Source organism: Ascaphus truei, chromosome 1 (assembly GCF_040206685.1).
Source record: "Ascaphus truei isolate aAscTru1 chromosome 1, aAscTru1.hap1, whole genome shotgun sequence".
In the NCBI taxonomy this organism is placed as follows: Eukaryota; Metazoa; Chordata; class Amphibia; order Anura; family Ascaphidae; genus Ascaphus; species Ascaphus truei.
The window spans coordinates 341,709,575-341,727,177 of NC_134483.1; the positions used below are offsets into that span (position 1 = coordinate 341,709,575).

At 38.9% G+C, this 17,603-nt stretch overlaps 1 protein-coding gene across 3 annotated transcripts in view; it reads right to left on the reverse strand.

Moving 5' to 3' along the window:
• RASSF6 (Ras association domain family member 6) overlaps positions 1–1,695 on the reverse strand; it is a 51,756-nt gene extending 50,061 nt beyond the window's left edge. For all 3 annotated transcript variants that reach the window (XM_075608244.1, XM_075608236.1, XM_075608228.1), the window contains exon 1: positions 1,535–1,695. The gene's annotated coding sequence lies outside the window, so the exon portion shown is untranslated. The remainder of the gene's footprint in view (positions 1–1,534) is intronic.
• Between the last annotated feature and the right edge of the window lie 15,908 nt (positions 1,696–17,603).

Consider the following 17,603-nt stretch of genomic DNA (forward strand, 5'->3'; position numbering starts at 1 on the left):
CTGCATAATATTTAACATTGAAAAAGGTCCATAAACAAGAAAATGGTTGAGTGTCCCTGTCCTAAAGGATAGTAGTACAAATCTCTGTTAAGTTACTTAAGGTGGTGTTAACCTAACTTAATGTCACAGTAATGCTAATAGTATATCTTCAAAGGACTAACATTTCATTAAACAGCATAGCGTTAACTATAATGGACATTAGTGACAACGACATGCCAAGGAAGTGCTCTCATTTGTGCAGACCTGGTGTTACTTTATATAAAAAAAAGTTATACCTAAACCTGGTGTTCATCCTATCCAGACACTGAAATATGCATATTTTAAATAACAGTGTTATTTCATGGCATTACTTCCACCTCCCCTCTCACTCCTCTTTAGCAAAATCCCTATTTCAGGATCTGCAGAGTTGATAATGCCAAGACTGGCATAGCACCACATTTATTGGGAGATAACAACGTTGTGCTACAATAATGGGACGTTAAGCCTAGGCCAATGAGATGCAGTTTGGACATTGTTTTTGCAAATATAATTAGCTTTGAAGATAACATAGGGAACATAACGGTCATTCCTGTTTTAGATAACATCACATGAGTCCTGATTTAAAGTAGCTTTGTGGGTCTAGCCATCAAGATGTTTAAGGGACCTAATTACCTGAGAGGTACTGTTACTACATCCAGATAAACCAATGGGATTCCAGTTCCTTCAATTGGCCAGCTTTGCAGGCCAATCAGTTTAAACCATGATTTAAATAAACTACATTGACTTTTGAAATTGCATCCAACAGGTCAAAGGGTCTGATCAACCCCACAGACTACCAGCACTATTCAAGATACATTTCAGTACAATATATTAGTGTATGATGTCTTCCACCTACGATTAAAATGTGCAGAATTAAAAATATACTGGGACATGCCTCTTTGATGAATACTGAATGCATGTGCCAGTATTTACTGAAATCATATGTGTAATCGTTAAAAATACAATGGATAGAATAAGCATTTCAAGTTTTTTCTTTAAACATTTCACACTTATCTAGCTATAGCATAAAATTATATGGAACTGCCTTCCTGATCCTCCGATAATAATCCATATCAAATAATGACTCAATGTCACTGTTAGTCAAAAAACTCCCAAACTCTACATGAAGGTAAATTTATTCTGCCCAGAGTAAGTAAATCAGCTTAGATAATTCATGCTTTCCTAACAGAAGACAAAGCAGAACTTTTTAATCTGTATTCTGTTAACTCTAGCTTGATTCAACATTTATGTATTTAAAGTTTAAACTATCTGAATTCTGCCATAAACACACAAAGTACACATGCTGATTCCTGTTTGCTACTAGATCAGCGACATGTCTTTTAGGGTAACACCCTGGTTTACTTATTCATGTCACAAGCAATATCACTTTCCTTGTACTAAGCAATGACGAGTATGTTAACAGCAGTGACAGGCGTTACCTATGATTTCCAATCACCTGGTGAAAATCACTGACTGCATACATGAAACAAGGTACGGTCACTAAAATTACACTTACCTTTGTTCTCATTAAAAGGGGGTACATTTCACATGCTACTCCACACAGCCCCTGAGACAACATGACCATATCCAACTAGCCTGACAGCTCACCTGGATAGTTTATAAAAGACAAAGGGGAAGTTAATTATTATTTCTCCAGGCAGAGAAGTGTAGGAAATATAAGCCACTCCCTTGTGACCTCAGTGCATTTCGGGAGTGTTTACCTGCCTTTACAACAGCAGCTGATAAGAACACTCCCTTATTCACATTCATGCACACCTGTGTAAGGAGTGGGTTTATTTTGTGACTAGCAGATCGTATGCTCCAGGGCATGGAAATCCAAAGATCAAGAGATGCTTCTAACCAGAATCAGTGTTTGTGTAGAGAAATTGATTAATTCTGCAACCCAGGGTTTAGTATTTTCAGGGATGTGACCTTCCATAAAAAAAAAACCCAGATGTGTAGGCATTTACTGCACAATAACTATGTACTCTAACTATTTACAAACATCTCATTGTGTAATAGGTAACATAGGTCAGGATACATCAAACGCCATTAAAATATAGTTAATATCGCACCCCATAAAATATATATAAAGTATCTTATTACTGCAATTTCAAGATGGAATATATCAAAATTACCAGGTGTAAAATTTACCCACAGTTGTGATGCAGGAATTAGAGTGACCGTAAATAATGCATTAATTACTGCAACCCAATACCGAAATCTATAGTAGAAATAACATTAACTCCTATAGCTACAAAGGTGTACGAAAGGCAACAAAGGGGTTAATATAATTTTAAAAATACACTACCTACCCCTCTTGGCCATCTCACTGGCTAGTAAAGTATTGCCATGCAATGCTTTACTAACCACTAAGGTAACTAGGGGGTTAACCCCTACCGCTCCCTAGGGCGCCTAACCACCCTCCCTAGAGGCCTAGGGCCCCATTCCTCCCTGCTGCACATGCGCCTGGCGGCGCATGCACAGACTACAGCCGCGACCGGCAGTCTGTCGGGAAGCGAAGGGATGCACGAGGGGGCGTGACCATGATGGTGGTGCGGCCATGTTGGGGCATATCTGCCCTTCCATTGGCTGGCCTCCGAGCATGTGACTGCATTGTGGCATGGGAAGACAAAATTATTGTCTTCCCTGCCAGCGTACACATCACAGCGCTGTGCGCGCCAACACACACATGGACACTGGCGCCTGCCCCATAGAGCATGCGCCGCAGCGGCCACTGGGGACTGGCCTTACTTTACCAGCCAGCTCCTGTCCCACTTGTAATCTTTTCCCAACACACTTTTCTCTATTACAGGTCATGCAGATTAGCTCGTAAAGAAAAGGCATTACTGGTGGCACAGATACTATACTGTACATATTACTGTTTGAGTGCTTTTGAATGGAACATATATAAAATAGAAAGATTCATAATAAACAGATTCTACCTTTGAATCCGAATTTGAAAATGATTATTATTCATAAACAAAAACTGAATTTTTCACTTTGACATACTGTATGTACGGAATTTACATATGGGTGATCATCATCAGATAACACATAATGTCAATTATCAGGAAGGAGTATTTTACGGATTGGTGGGGTACAACATGGTGCTAGATTTGGGAATATCAAAGTCACAAAGGGTTTATAAAAAGCAATCACAATTCTGATGTAATGAGTCCCTCATGGTTGTGGAGAAATTAGTGTGTAGATCCAATATCACTCCATCCCCCATGGTCGTTTCTCAACCTGCGCAATATGCATGTATCACAGGGATGTTTACAGCAGGGAGGTGTAGTTTATGGTCATACAGCCTTTCCCCAAATAGCACAATGACAAAATAAAGGCCAGTATCTGCAGTAGAATGGTTTGCAAAGATTGCATTAGGCATCTACATTAAGAAACATTTTCATCTTGTATTCAATCATTCTCTATCTAAATTCAGAAGCCTTTATACGCTCTTGTATTCATTTTATTAGAGTAGATAGCCCTGCATTAATTGTTTTCAGCAAATAGTTGAAATAAAACATTTACCTAGTGTCACGGGAGACCAGGAAATTTACACCTTTATACCGGGATCATTCTTTGAGCAAAACCAAGGAGTAAAAAAAATTGCGTTTATTCCTTAGAAACAGACATGCACACAATGAATTAAAATATGCAGAAGAAAACACACTTTCTGGGTGTCTGGGTTAAAAAACTAACCTTTCCTAACTCAAATAGTCCTTAAAACAAAGTCTTTACAAGTCCTTTCAATGACCAGGATATACCCGCAAAAGTCCTGGAACTCAATTTGGCATGCAGTTCCTGATGCCCCCGCTCTTTCCATCTGGAGGTGCTGAAATCCCTTGACCGGGAGCGAGTACCGAACGTCCTGGTATTCTTTTTGGCTTGTTGTTCCAGCCTCGACCGATATGTCTCTTTTCAGAACTTGGCCCCTGTAAAGCTGGACTTTTCTTGCCTTGAAATTTCTGAAGCCGACTCGCGTCTATCTCTCTCAGGGCATCTTTTGGTCAGTTCAAATCTGCTGCTGTTGTCTTGGCGCTTAGAATTTCTATAGAATCTGATGATCTGATTGGCTTGCAAGGTTTCTTATAGGACTGTAGTCCCATTCACAAAACGCTACAGTCAATCAGCGCATGGGAATATTTCTACCAGCTTGTCACAGATTTTACTGTACTCTGAAGACGGGCGGGCATGGATTTCAATTCTCCTATGGGGCATGCGCCAACCTGGCACCTCTGCCACTTAGCATATTGAACCCCCCCTTCTGCCAGGCTCCTCAGAGTCTGGGGGTGGGCAAATGGTTGCCGGATAGCCTTTAATCATGTCAGAAAGTGGGCACTTGAGTGTAACTCAGGTACTCCACCTGCCCTAACACCATGGCATCTCTGAGACTTGAGAGAAGCCCAATGCTACATCCAACATGACAAAAAAACACAGTAAAATACTTATATATTTGAGTGTTTTGTTAACCATCTCTGAGACTTTCAAGTCCGGGACCCGACCAAACACAGTGGCCCGAAGCATGGTGGCCATCTGGTCTCTCGGAACCAAGGACTTGGAAATTCCCAAGTTTATATACAGGGCTTACACATATACAATGTTATACACCATGTTCATAAAAATCTTACAAAATTCTTCTAAGTCCCTCATCCCCTAGGATCTACTGAAAAAACGCACACATTAATTTTCAGTGCTCCTACACCTTCCTTAAGAAGCTTTAATAAAAGTTGCTTTAAATAATGCTTAGGTTAATTTTCTCATGTTGCTTCAATTGTACCGAACCTGGACTTAGAAATAATTTCCCTCCCGCAACCTTGTTCATGGTTGGAGACACCCCGAACCTCTATACTGGGTCCGGGGGTTTGGGCATATACCGTGGGGGACTCCCCCTAAACAAGGGCCCCTTGACTATACCCGGGATACACAAATCCCTTTGCCCCGTTTTACCTTTATGGTCTGTGCTGAAACAGGGACTCCTGGTGGTGAGCTGCAAGAATGTTTACAGGGTAGGATTTTGACCGGAGCATTGTGCATCAAGTTATCTGAGAATCTGACCTGATTCCTGGCTACCTTTTTGGGGTATCCAGAAACTCTGGAACCCCGCTACATAGCCACAATCCCAAAAGAATTTCTCCGCAAAACCCACCCTGAAACTCATAGCTAGCAATCTCTGCTTGCTGGCACTCCTAGAAAGGCAAAACCACAAAAATTCTTTTTTGTCGCATATTTTCATACAACCATAACAGTACATACACGACAGCTAGGTCCAAGAGCTGGCACTCTAGGACCCCACAACGTGACTCAGGGGCAACCAAATGGGCTTGACCTTTATTAGTGAGCCTGGTTACCCCTCACATCACAAATAGTAATAACCTTTTCATTTGCATTGTGACTCGTAAGAGAGTATTTTCCTTTTACTCATATTGTACTTTCCATTCTACTCAACGGATCAAAGTGATCTTACTATTGTAATTAGACCTTTCTAGGTTTGGGACAAATACTACCGTTACCATTTAGAGATTTGGGTAAAAAACACCCTACTCTATGCAAATTACACATAAATTACAAAAAAGTCTATTTAAGATGAACATCAAACATTTGAAAGCATCTGAAAATGTTCTTCTATACCTGCAGTTGTCAGTTTTTCTGAAAATTGCAGCAAAATACAATCATGTTAAAGTTTTTCACTTGCCAGGTATTGTCAATCTGATGATAACAGAGCACAGGAATAGCATGTAATGAACATGAAATGACAGTGTGTATATTTATTTAGTGGTTGGATTGACAATTTGTATTCTTTGGACGTGCCTGATCCTTAAGAATTCCTGTCATTAACAATTCATATTAGTTTGGAATGCAGGGCATAAGATTTAAAGACAACATGTTTCTGCAAGCTAGGAATTTTGACAAATCATGAACTGGGGGGGCGGGGGGGAGGGAGAGATAGAATGAAGTGAACAGTACAGGCACAATAAGTGTATTTGCACATTAGGTTATGGAACAGTTTTTTTTCAGAGTACTTTACATAGTGATAATTAGTTTTGTACATTCAAATCTAATTCTGAGTGTCTGTGGAGTAATCATATATATCTATATTATTATTATTTTTAGACCAGTGTACTCAGCAGCATTGAACCTGAAATATATGTATACTCATATACTAAAAAAATAGACCGGACAGGTGCACTATATAAGAATAAGACATAGATCCCTACTGGATGGTGGGTGCACCATATCAATCCGAGTGAAGGGTATAGTCCAAAATCAAAAATATGGCCACACAACTAAAGTCAACAAATCAAAAATATAAATTAGTATAGTATACTGTAGTTAGTGGGAATATGTTTCACACCTTTTTCAGGCATCGACAAGTGTTGTTTTTTTAACTTTATTTGAGTATCCATATATTTTTGAGTTTTTTTGAGTACAGATCATCACACTGAATTTCTGAGAGTCATACTGATTTGGAATAATTTTCATTGACTTTTAGCATCAGCGCTTTCATAGACTTCAATAGAGTCTTACTGATGAAAATTGGTATCTTTCCATGAAAATTATATTTTTTGGGCCAGAACTCTCAAATGTAATGTTAGCATATATGTTTTTGTATGTTTGTGTATATATATATATATATATATATATATATATATATATATATATATATATATATATATATATATATATATATATATATATATATATATACAATGCTTGCAAAATGTACAAATGAGACAACAAAAAATTAACTGCTATTTTCATATCTTAAATAAACCCCCAAAACCACTCAGGGACTTAAATAGTGTAATTTTCTTCTTGTATATCTTGATGCTTTCTTACAGGTGTGTCTGTAGAAGATGTTAGAGAGGAGTTCCCTGGAACACATATTACAATGGGATATACCACATCTGTGTCACTGTGCATTGCTTTTCCACGAGTAAAAACAAAAAAAAATATCACCCAATTATTGCACCCTCCATGGAATATTGAATTACCTTACATAAACAATTACATCTCCAGACATTCCTAACTGCATATACTTCATTATGGAATCATAAAAAATTTACATTTGTTTAAAACAAATAACCCGTCGAACTTGAAATTCACCTGTGAAACGAATCACCAATCGATTAACTTTTTAGACTTGGTGATCTTTATAGAAAACAACAAAATACATACAAAAACGTATCATAAACCAACCAACGTAAATAATTTCTTACTCACATCCAGCATCACGATCTAAATTGGATCAGTAATATCCAGTTTTCCCGTTTACGAAGAAATTGCTCACAAAAAGAAATTTTTAAGGAGCAAGCGGATGAACTGAAGATCGAGTTTATCACTAGAGGATATGACGAGGAATTAGTACAAACGGCCTATGATAAAGTAGAAGCTGCTGATAGAGAAAAAAATTATTGAATATAAAATAAAAGAGTCAGGGTCTGAGGAACAACTTAAAATCTCACTTATTACAGAATATAATGCAATGGCACCTAAAGTAAAACATGTTCTAAAAAAACATTGGGGATTATTAATGTAGGATGAGAATTTAAAAACCATCCTTCCACAAAACCCTTGTATCGTCTTCAAGAGAGCGCCAAACTTAAAACAAGTTTTGACACCAAGTCAAATTAAAGCTAAGGATTCGAAATACTGGATAAAAGGTTTAAACGGTTACCATGGAGAGAATAAAAAAAAAGCGGTGCACAGCAAAAAAGTTCCAAACGCAACTAATAGAAAAGGCTTGTTTTAATGAAAAACCGGACATAAACTTTACATCGCATACAGTTTTGTTTTTAAAGTCTTCTTTTCAATCTTACTTCCGGAGTGTTTATTTGTTAATTGTTTGTTAATAAAGTTTTTTTTTTTTGTATATCGATTCAAGCGTGCTGACGTCACATACCCGCGCCTTTGACGCACCAGGAAGTGAAGGGGATTGGTAACTACGGCGCATGGACTCTTTATTTAAATCACTCTGGTAAGTATTATGTTATTCACCTTGATAAAGGGCGGGTAGCCTGAAATGCGTAGGTGTGCGCTCTGTGCCCTTGTCCGTCTTTTTTCATGTCGATCCATTAAAATCAACATTTTTTCTACCATGGGAACGCAATCTCTGTAACTTGTTTACGCTCTGGATGTAGTGCTTTGCTCTTCTCTTCATTTTTCCTTGCTTCTAACCTCAGGCGGAGGCACACACTATACCCCAGGCTTTACCATCAGGACTATGCATATCCACGTGAGTCTATGGCAATTGACTTATCTGCTTCATCTGTCATTATGATACCTATTTATATTAGATGTTTACAGAGGCGGCACGTTTTATCCGAGTGCGGCTAGTTCCGCAAGCCGGGAGATGTCCCGGCTTGCGAGCCGCATCCCCTCGGCGTGCCGCGCATCACCGATCGGGTGCCTGCGCCCCCTGCACGCGTGCCCAGGGCTCCCCGAGGGAGCCCTGGTGTCCCGCGATGTGGGGGACGGCGGTGGGGGGTTCCGGCAGACCCGAAGAGGGGAGGGGGAAGCCCCGATTGGAGGGCTCTCCTCCGAGGCTTCGGCGCGCGCCCGGGACACCCCGGCACGCACCCGGTTACTGTCGCGGCCGAGACCGGGCAAATGCTCGAATAAACTCGGCCGCGACAGTACCTATACTGGGCATCAGAGAGTGTTGAATCCGGATCTGCAGTGCTCAGTGGGATTTACCAGTTATTGCATCTTTATTGGGACTTTCATTTGTATTTTCATTTAGCCACTGGAGGGTTTTTTTTTTCCATTGAGGACTTTTCATGTACTTATCAGATCTGCTTAGCTTTTTAGAGCTCGACACAGTGTTTTTTCTATCGGATTTCTTGTTGTGAGGCTCAACAAAGTATCCGGACGTTCCTCCTTCTCTTACCGTGCACCCCAAAACTGGAACAACCTACCAGAGACTCTCACATCCACCACCAGTTTAAGTTCTTTCAAATCTAAGGCTGTCTCACACTTTAATCTGGTCTGTAACTGTTTCATACGCCCATAATATATATTTTCTTTAGCTATGCACGCAATGTCTTATATATAATGTATACCCTGTTCATTTATGTAACTGTATTTGTAGCCATGTATTATTTGTTTTACTCTGTGCCCAGGACATACTTGAAAACGAGAGGTAACTCTCAATGTATTACAGTACTTCCTGGTAAAATATTTTATAAATAAATTGATTTACAGAGTGTGTTAAATCCCATTTCAATATAACAAGTTAATTGTTAATCACATTTGTGAAATGCATCCTACTACCTGTACCACAGAAAGTGAGAAGGAAACAGACAATCCCGTACAATACACCTTTAATTGCTCAGATAACGCTCTACGAGCAAGAAAGGCTCAACAAATTTTTGACAACACCCTAAAATCCAATTGTGAGGATTTGTCAGATTTGAAGTTACAATTTTCAAAACTCAAAAAGTTTTTATCGACCAATGTAAGTATCTTTTGGGATATAATAACATAACAAATTGATGTGAAAGTTCAAAAAATACCCTGAGGATTACGTATTAAAAAGTCCCCAATTTTTGGATTCTCTGACTCTGATTTTGAAATTAAATGGAACAATGTCCTGAATACCTGCTCCTTTAAGATAAAGCAGCCTCCTTAGCCATAGGCAGGAGTTGGGGCTTCATGACCAGGGGGGTCTCGCCTTCCCCTTGCTGGCCCGCACCCACACCTCCCTCCCCATCTCAGGGGAGGAGTTCCCAGAAGGCCTACTTAAGGCCAGGCTGGAGTGCACATGCCCTCTTTTTGCTGCCCGCCAGATGATTCCCGCCCACCCATCCCCTTAGGTAGTGTATTGCAATCATGTAATGAATGGCAGCAGAAGGTTGAGCAGGGCCAGGGTATTACCGGTAATGTGGGCATATGCATTCTATGCGGTGTTAATGTTTCTTTGTTCTGTTGCAGCATGAACTGCGGATACTGTGCTGAGTGAATGGAACGAGGTTCCAAGCAGGATGGGTCGTTGACTAGTTTTGCCTTTGTTGCGGCGGCACTTGGGGGGTAGGTGCTTGTCCTTGCCAGACTTGGAGCTGGGTCGTTTGAGCCTGGGGGGAGTATGAGTGGGCAAGGCAGTTATCCATGACCTTGAGAGCCCGCTCACGTAGGGGAAATGAGGTCAGCGGTTCGAGGGCTGGCTGACCTTACCCTCCCCCACCTGTCAAAGGAATACTCTGGCAGGGAGTGGCATTTACTGTTTTCTATATAAATAAATAGCCGCGGCCATTTTACCTCCAGTTCCCATTTCCTGTCTTTATTTGTACGTTACATGTGGGTACAAGGCGGGGTGAGAGGGGAACCGCCTGGCAACCTCCCTGGTCATGGATTTAAATATCCAATTGAAGCCAAAGGAAAAAATGGGCTTAGATAAAGAAATAAAAACCCTTCAAAAAGATCTGCATCAATATAAAGATATGGAGGGTTTTGATGATTTAGATCAAGCCCTCTCTAAAAATATTAATGTGATGGAAAAAGAAATAATGCTGGAAAAGCAGATTAAATTCGAAAGGGACAAACAGGATTACATACGCAATCAGGTTTATGTGTGGCATAAAATAACACCATTTAAGAAATGTATTTCTTCTACTCCACACAAACCTTATAAACCTAAGGGACAAGAACAGAAGTCCATACTCAAAAAGAACATTTCTTTTTCCCACTTGGCAAGTGATGAATCAGATCACTCTGATAATGATCCTCTTTCTCAAGCTACATCCTTATATAGAAACGCGAGATCGTGACCAACGGAATGACCAACAGGGTGGATATTATGGTGGTGGTTAACAAAATCAAGAGGGACACAGAGCAAAGGAGTATGAGACAAGAACCTATTTTGGATCTTCAAAAAACCCAGGAACTTCAAGCGCACACGGAGAAGACAAAAAAGAAGGCACAAGACATCATCAGAAGAGGAAAAATAACTTTTAATTGAAGAAACAGGAATTATTAATCTCTCAATACCATTCACAGCCAGGCTGAACTCTCAGTGCTCAACAAAGGGCTCAAATTTGCACCAGACACCACTTTCAATTTATTTGACACTGTTGTTGATCTCCATAGATATGTCCGAAAATTATCCTTAAAAAGGTTCTATGGTCAAAAAGATGATCTTGATCCTTGTAATGTGGTCAATAATGATATTCCAAACAGTTTACAATCTACTGGTGAGAATCAGGGTGTTTTGTCATACTGATTATCTACTGATAATAGCGCACAGTTTAATTTTAAGGAGCTTTGCTTGTTACAAGATATGAATGATCTAATTGACGATAACGCCAATACTGTGGATATTTCTTTCTTCTTGGGTGACATGGTTCTGGGTTCAAAAATAATTCAATCTTTTACCCAATTTATATTAAGGGAAATTGTCTTGTAACTTTTGAAAAGCTAATTGAACAGGACCTGTCTTTCCTGTCTAAAGGATATACATTCTATACATCTCCCTTAAAACAAAGGTTTGACAATTTAACAGCGAAATAATTTATTTGGAACACTCCAATTTATCATCAGCACAAAGTACTTTCATTTTAGACTGCCATACACTTTTTGATAACTCACAATTATTTTTTGTTTGATGGGGGTTTCTTTTATCTCCAAACACGTGGTACAGCTATGGACACTAGTTTTGCCCCTATTTATGCCAACCTGTTTTTAGGTTGGTGGGAGTCGGTCCACGTGTTTGGAAATAGGAACCCGTTCAGACAGTTTATCACTTTTTATAAGCGGTATATTGATGATCTCATTTTTATTTGGAATGGTGACATAAATACATTTTTATTATTCATGGATAATCTTAATCTTAATGATCTAAATCTTCACCTCACTCATAATTATGATTTTCACCACATTCATTATTTAGATTTACTTTTATTCATTGATATGCACATGAATATTAATACTGATGTTTTTCGAAAATGTAAATCACAAAACACGTTTATGCGGGCAGACAGCTGCCATCCCAAGTCCCTACTAAGAGGGATTCCCAAGGGTCAACTAATCAGACTGAAAAGAATTTGTACAAACAATGATGATTTGTTTTAAACAGTCTGGAGATCTGTTTGCCCGATTTGAGGCCAGAGGTTTTTCCCCCAGGATCTGAAAAGATCATTTGACGAGGTAAATGAGATGGATAGAATTTCATTATCACACGAAAAAAACAGGTTGGAAATTTCCATTCTGAATCCCCAATGTTTATAACTCATTTTTTATAACCAATTTTGTTTTTAAGAAGGCAAAAACAATAGCCAGTCACATTTCTTCCAGTTTATTTCAAACTCATAAACAAACAGCAAGTAATTTGCTAAAAGGTAGTTTCAAATGCTTAAAATGAAATCGTGTAAGCATATGCAATCAACATCTGAATTTGTTTCCACATCCATAGGACGGAAGTTCACTATAAAATCTTTCATTAATTGCAATACCACATTCATTATCTATCTTCTTAGATGTGGATGTGGTAAGCAATATATTTGACGTACCACCAGGGTACTTGAACATCTACGCCTCATTACCAAAAGGGATATTAGTCACCCAGTTTCACAACATTTCACCAATTGCAGTCTGGTTAATGTTGATACATTTACGTATACGGGTATAGAACATATCGTGTCCTATAAGAGGTGGAAATAGAATGAATATACTGGACAAACGCGAACTGTTTTGGATTTTTAGTCTTCAGACCTGAATTCCCTATGGTTTAAACTCAGATTGGGATTTGAGCCCATTCTTGCATTGAAATACATTAATATATTTCATCAGTATAGCTATGTCAGGTTGTTTCTGGTAATATAACATTATTATCTCTGCTGGAATGTATGTCAATTTGAATGTGTGTTCATACAGACGAGGTTCCTTTTGAAACATGAACATAATAATATTTATATAGATCATTCATACAGAATATGTTATCATAAACAACAAATATTATACTATATGTTAATAATTTCTGTAGTTATGGATGATTTCTATCTAACTATTAATATTGTTATGTGCATGTCCTTTTGGGATTCCTTTCCAAATTCTACATTAGGTAGTCATACAGTATTATATGGCTTTGGAATGTTAACTTTATACTTATTTAATTATAATTATAAGTTACAATTTAGTTGTAGTTACAATATCTTAACTGATACATTTCTATATACATTCCTTACTAGGTTGTCTTTTCTAACTTTAAAAAAAGGTACATAAATTATACAGATATACTTTTGCCATTAAGCTGTTGGGTCCTCTACCCCTCAACTAACGAGTTGTACACAGTAAAGGCTAAATTTCTTCATTTATTTCTGTAGATTTTTCAGTTTATTTGAAATTTTTATTGATTTGTGTCAATACAGTTTTGTTTTTAAAGTCTTCTTTGCAATCTTACTACCTGAGTGTTCATTTGTTAATTACGTTTGTTAATAAAGTTTTTTTGTTTTATATATTGATTCAAGAGCGCCACATACCCCACGTCATTTGATACACCAGGAAGTGAAGGGGATTGTTGACTCTGGCGCACGGACTCAGTGTTTATAATGATTGTTATTCACCTTGATAAAGGGCGTGTAGCCTGAAATGCGTAGGTGTGGGATCTGTGACCATGTCTGTCTTTTTTATGATGATCCATTAAAACCAGCATTTTTCCTACCATGGGAATGCAATCTCTGTAATTTGTCTATGCTCTGGATTAGTGCTCTGCTCTTCTCTTCATTTTGCCATATAATATAGCCATGATTTAACACTATAGCAATAAATGGCAAAGCTACCAAAAAAACAGGCCCAAAATACAACACATGACATATAAAAATAAACACATGGCAAATGCTAATAAACCAATTGATTGGCACAGTGGGTTCATCATGCCCATATAATATGGGCATGATTTAACACTATGCCAGTCAATGGTCAACCTACAAAAAAATCAATCACCAACAATATGCAATGCAATCCAAAGAATCACCAAATAAACAAAAATAAACAAGTAAACACAACAAAATGACAACAATCAATGCATCAAATACCAAATTAACACCATAATTAACTATTCCAACACCAAAACAAAACCATCAATAAATAAAATAAATCTCCAAATAAACACCATCATTGAAAATCAAAACACCAAAAATAAACCACTATTAAAATACAAACATCAAAGGATACCCAGAAACAAACATTTAAAAGCACCACCAAAAATGCCATAATACAACATGAAAACGCAAAATATATTCTGTAGCATAGAAATTGAAAAAATTATCCAAAATACATACAAAACACATAAATCCAGGGGGCGCATGCACGACGTGGAAGGGAATGGTGGTATAATCCCATTGCTCTGCTAAAGCCCGACGCATAATTATAATTAAAGGTACAAACACCACATTTTAAAGACTTGAAAAAGTGCACCTGAAAACTCTAATAACAGATAATGACTACTAGATCGCAAAGAAAACGACAAACGTTGGATCTGAAAGCGTACTTTGCAAGCGCTGAGATGGAGCAGTAAGGGGGAGAAGCAGAGATGTCCTCCAGCAGCGAGTCAGACACAGATTTAGCTCATGAAAACCCAGAAATGAATCTTGTCATTAAAAAGGATATTACCAAACTGTAATAGAAGCTGTAAGAGGAACCTCCTCCGGATTCAGTTCATCTGAGTGTGGAATCTTGGAACAGTATATAACAAATCTTGAACGGACTTTGGGACAGGTAAACGAGGACAAACAGCTGTGTATACCTTTATTGTAGAGCTCATTAAAAGGTTAACTGCTGCCAGTAATATCAAGGGAACCCTGCCTGAACTAACCGGTGTAAGTGCACATTAGTATATTCGGCACATCCCTACACAGCTGGCAGCAACCTTAGAGCATGACGTATCCGTCAATAAACATCATGGTAAAAGTTTTACTCACATAGAAAGCTGTTTTTATGCCGTCCAAAAGGCGTGCGTCCAGCCGAGGACGAAAGCGAAAATCCACGTGGGGGAGCGAAGCACAGCCAGTCCAGGAAAAAATAATCCTGGGCTAAGCAAATGGACTAAAAAATATTATTTATTAAGGGTGTATAACATGGATATGCCACTGACATGTTTTGCGCTGGAGTAGCGCTTTTTCAAAGAGTATCCTATCACACTTACTGGTGTTACCACTTAAATACCTTACAACAACCGGATAAAGTGTTGCATAGATAACGCTATACTCCATGGTTCAAACAAAACCTTCCAGTCCTCCACAATGGAGGTAGAGTCTCTAGTGACCCCTAGTGGATGGCGAGAAAGTGTATACATATGTGACCAAACCTAATATGAAGAATCAAAAAATACAATTAAAAAAAACACAGTACGGAACATTATTATGGTTGTGTAGATAGGTAAGTAACAATGTGGAACATAAGGAATAGTAATCCATCGGTGGGAGCTAGAAGATATATACATAAATGCAAATGAAGAAATTATTTTAAAATAATATATATATATATATATATAATAAATTAAACATCATGGAACAGTATATATAACAAAAGCATTTGTAATGATATCAAGTGACTATATCTCATTGTAGTATGATTAGAACAATATATATCTGTACTACCCATAATTAAAGGGATATATATATATATATATATATATAAAAAATAAATAAACGATACCGTTCTGTGGCTAACGAAATGCTTTTATTTGTGCGAGCTTTCGAGATACACTGATCTCTTCCGGCGATGCTACAATGAATGAAGCAAGCAAAGGGTATACTTAAAAACAGTGTCTCTTGGAATGTTATCTGTGCTCGTCCCTCCCCCGTGTGTGGATGTGATTTATGGCTAGAGGTGTTAAATGGTACCTGAAAGTAAGTGATGTACACTGGCGACACACTTTATTCGAGCTCGGCTAGTCCCACGAATTCGGGTATACCCGGGTGTATTGAGGTTTGTGACTGTTTTCTGCCCGAGTGCATTGAGGTATTTTCCAGGCAGGGATTGAAGCATTTTATTCCCGCTGGCTGCAATACTGCACAGTATATATATATATACTGCATTACAATTCATGAATTTATGCCATCTGGTAGACACGCGAAGCATTGCAGCCTATTAAATCCTAATCATTATCATTTAACAGATCAGCCGCCCGTCAGCCAGGCATGAACCCAGGCTGGGAAGGCAAATGCAACGGGGCTTGTCAGAGGTGAGGAGCGGCGCATTCCAGGTATCTGCCAGGTACATACTGGGTATTTGCTCGAATAAAGTGTGTCGGTGCAGTAAGAGTGTGTGTATCAGTGTGAATAAAAATGAATGGAGAGCCCACAGTGTATACAGTGCTTTACAAAAGGTGTGTGGGGAGTGGGAGTTAATATAAATGGTGTGGGTAGGTGAGGAAATGTGAGAGATTGTAGCATAACTAAAAGTGTGTGTAGATACTATGTGGTCCCTATGGGTGTATGGGGATGGAAAAACAAGGAGTATTTGTATGTGTAAGAGACAGCTGTGTGTGCATACATATAGCACAGTATGTACAGACATGGCCTTTAGCGCTCATGGGAAGAGAGTTCACTTGTGTCAGTAATGACTCATAAAATTTCGATCTCTGTTTAGGCCACCGTTAAGTGTCCCGAACAGTTGCATAAATTTGTATTCATGCAACCGTCTCTCTTTCGGTGTTTTAAGATTACCTTTGAGTATGGCAACCCTCAGATCGTTCATCTTATGGCCAGAGTCAGAGAAATGTTCGCTGACAGGACTGTCTTTTGTTCCGCGTGTGCTGCTGTGGCGATGCAGGTTCATTCTCTTGTTTAGCCCCTGCACCGTCTCACCTATGTAGTAGTAGAAGCCCCCTGGGCATTTCATGCACATGATGACGTACACGACATTGCTGGAGGAACAGGTGAACCTTCCTCTGATTTTGTATTCCCGATTCCTGTGTGGTATTTGTATTGTGTCCGCTGTGTAGAGCATTGCGCAGGTTTTGCATCTTGCGTCCTGGCATGGTTTCATCCCGCATTCAGTTGTGCTGCTGAATACTTTACTCCTCACCATAATATTCTTGAGATTATGAGGTTGTCTGTATGATAATAAGGGTGCTTCAGGGAAGACCTGTTGCAATCTTGTATCTTCCTGGAGGATGGGTTGTAGTTCCCTGGCGATCTTGCGTAGGGCTCCTAGGTGTGGGTTATATGTGACCACCAAAGGTACCCTGTCGCTTGTCTCTTTCTGTTTGTATTCAAGGAGATCACTTGTTGGTATTCTGGTGACTTTGTGAATTTGCTGGTCTACAATTCTGTGGTTGTATCCACGGTTTATAAAATCTGATCTCAAGGCTTTAATCTGCTGGCCTCTGTCTGCTGTGTCAGAGCATATCCGGTTGTATCGTATGGCTTGACTGTAGATGGTTGCATTTTTGGTGTGTGTCGGGTGGAAGCTGTTGTCCCTCAAATAGCTGGCTCTGTCTGTAGGTTTGCGGTATACAGAAGTCTGTAGTTGGTTGTTCTTTATGGTGATGGTGGTGTCTAGGAAATGTACTTCTTCCGGGGAATGGGTGAGTTTGAGGTTGATGGTCGGGTGGAACGTATAGAAGTTGTCATAGAACTGTAGGA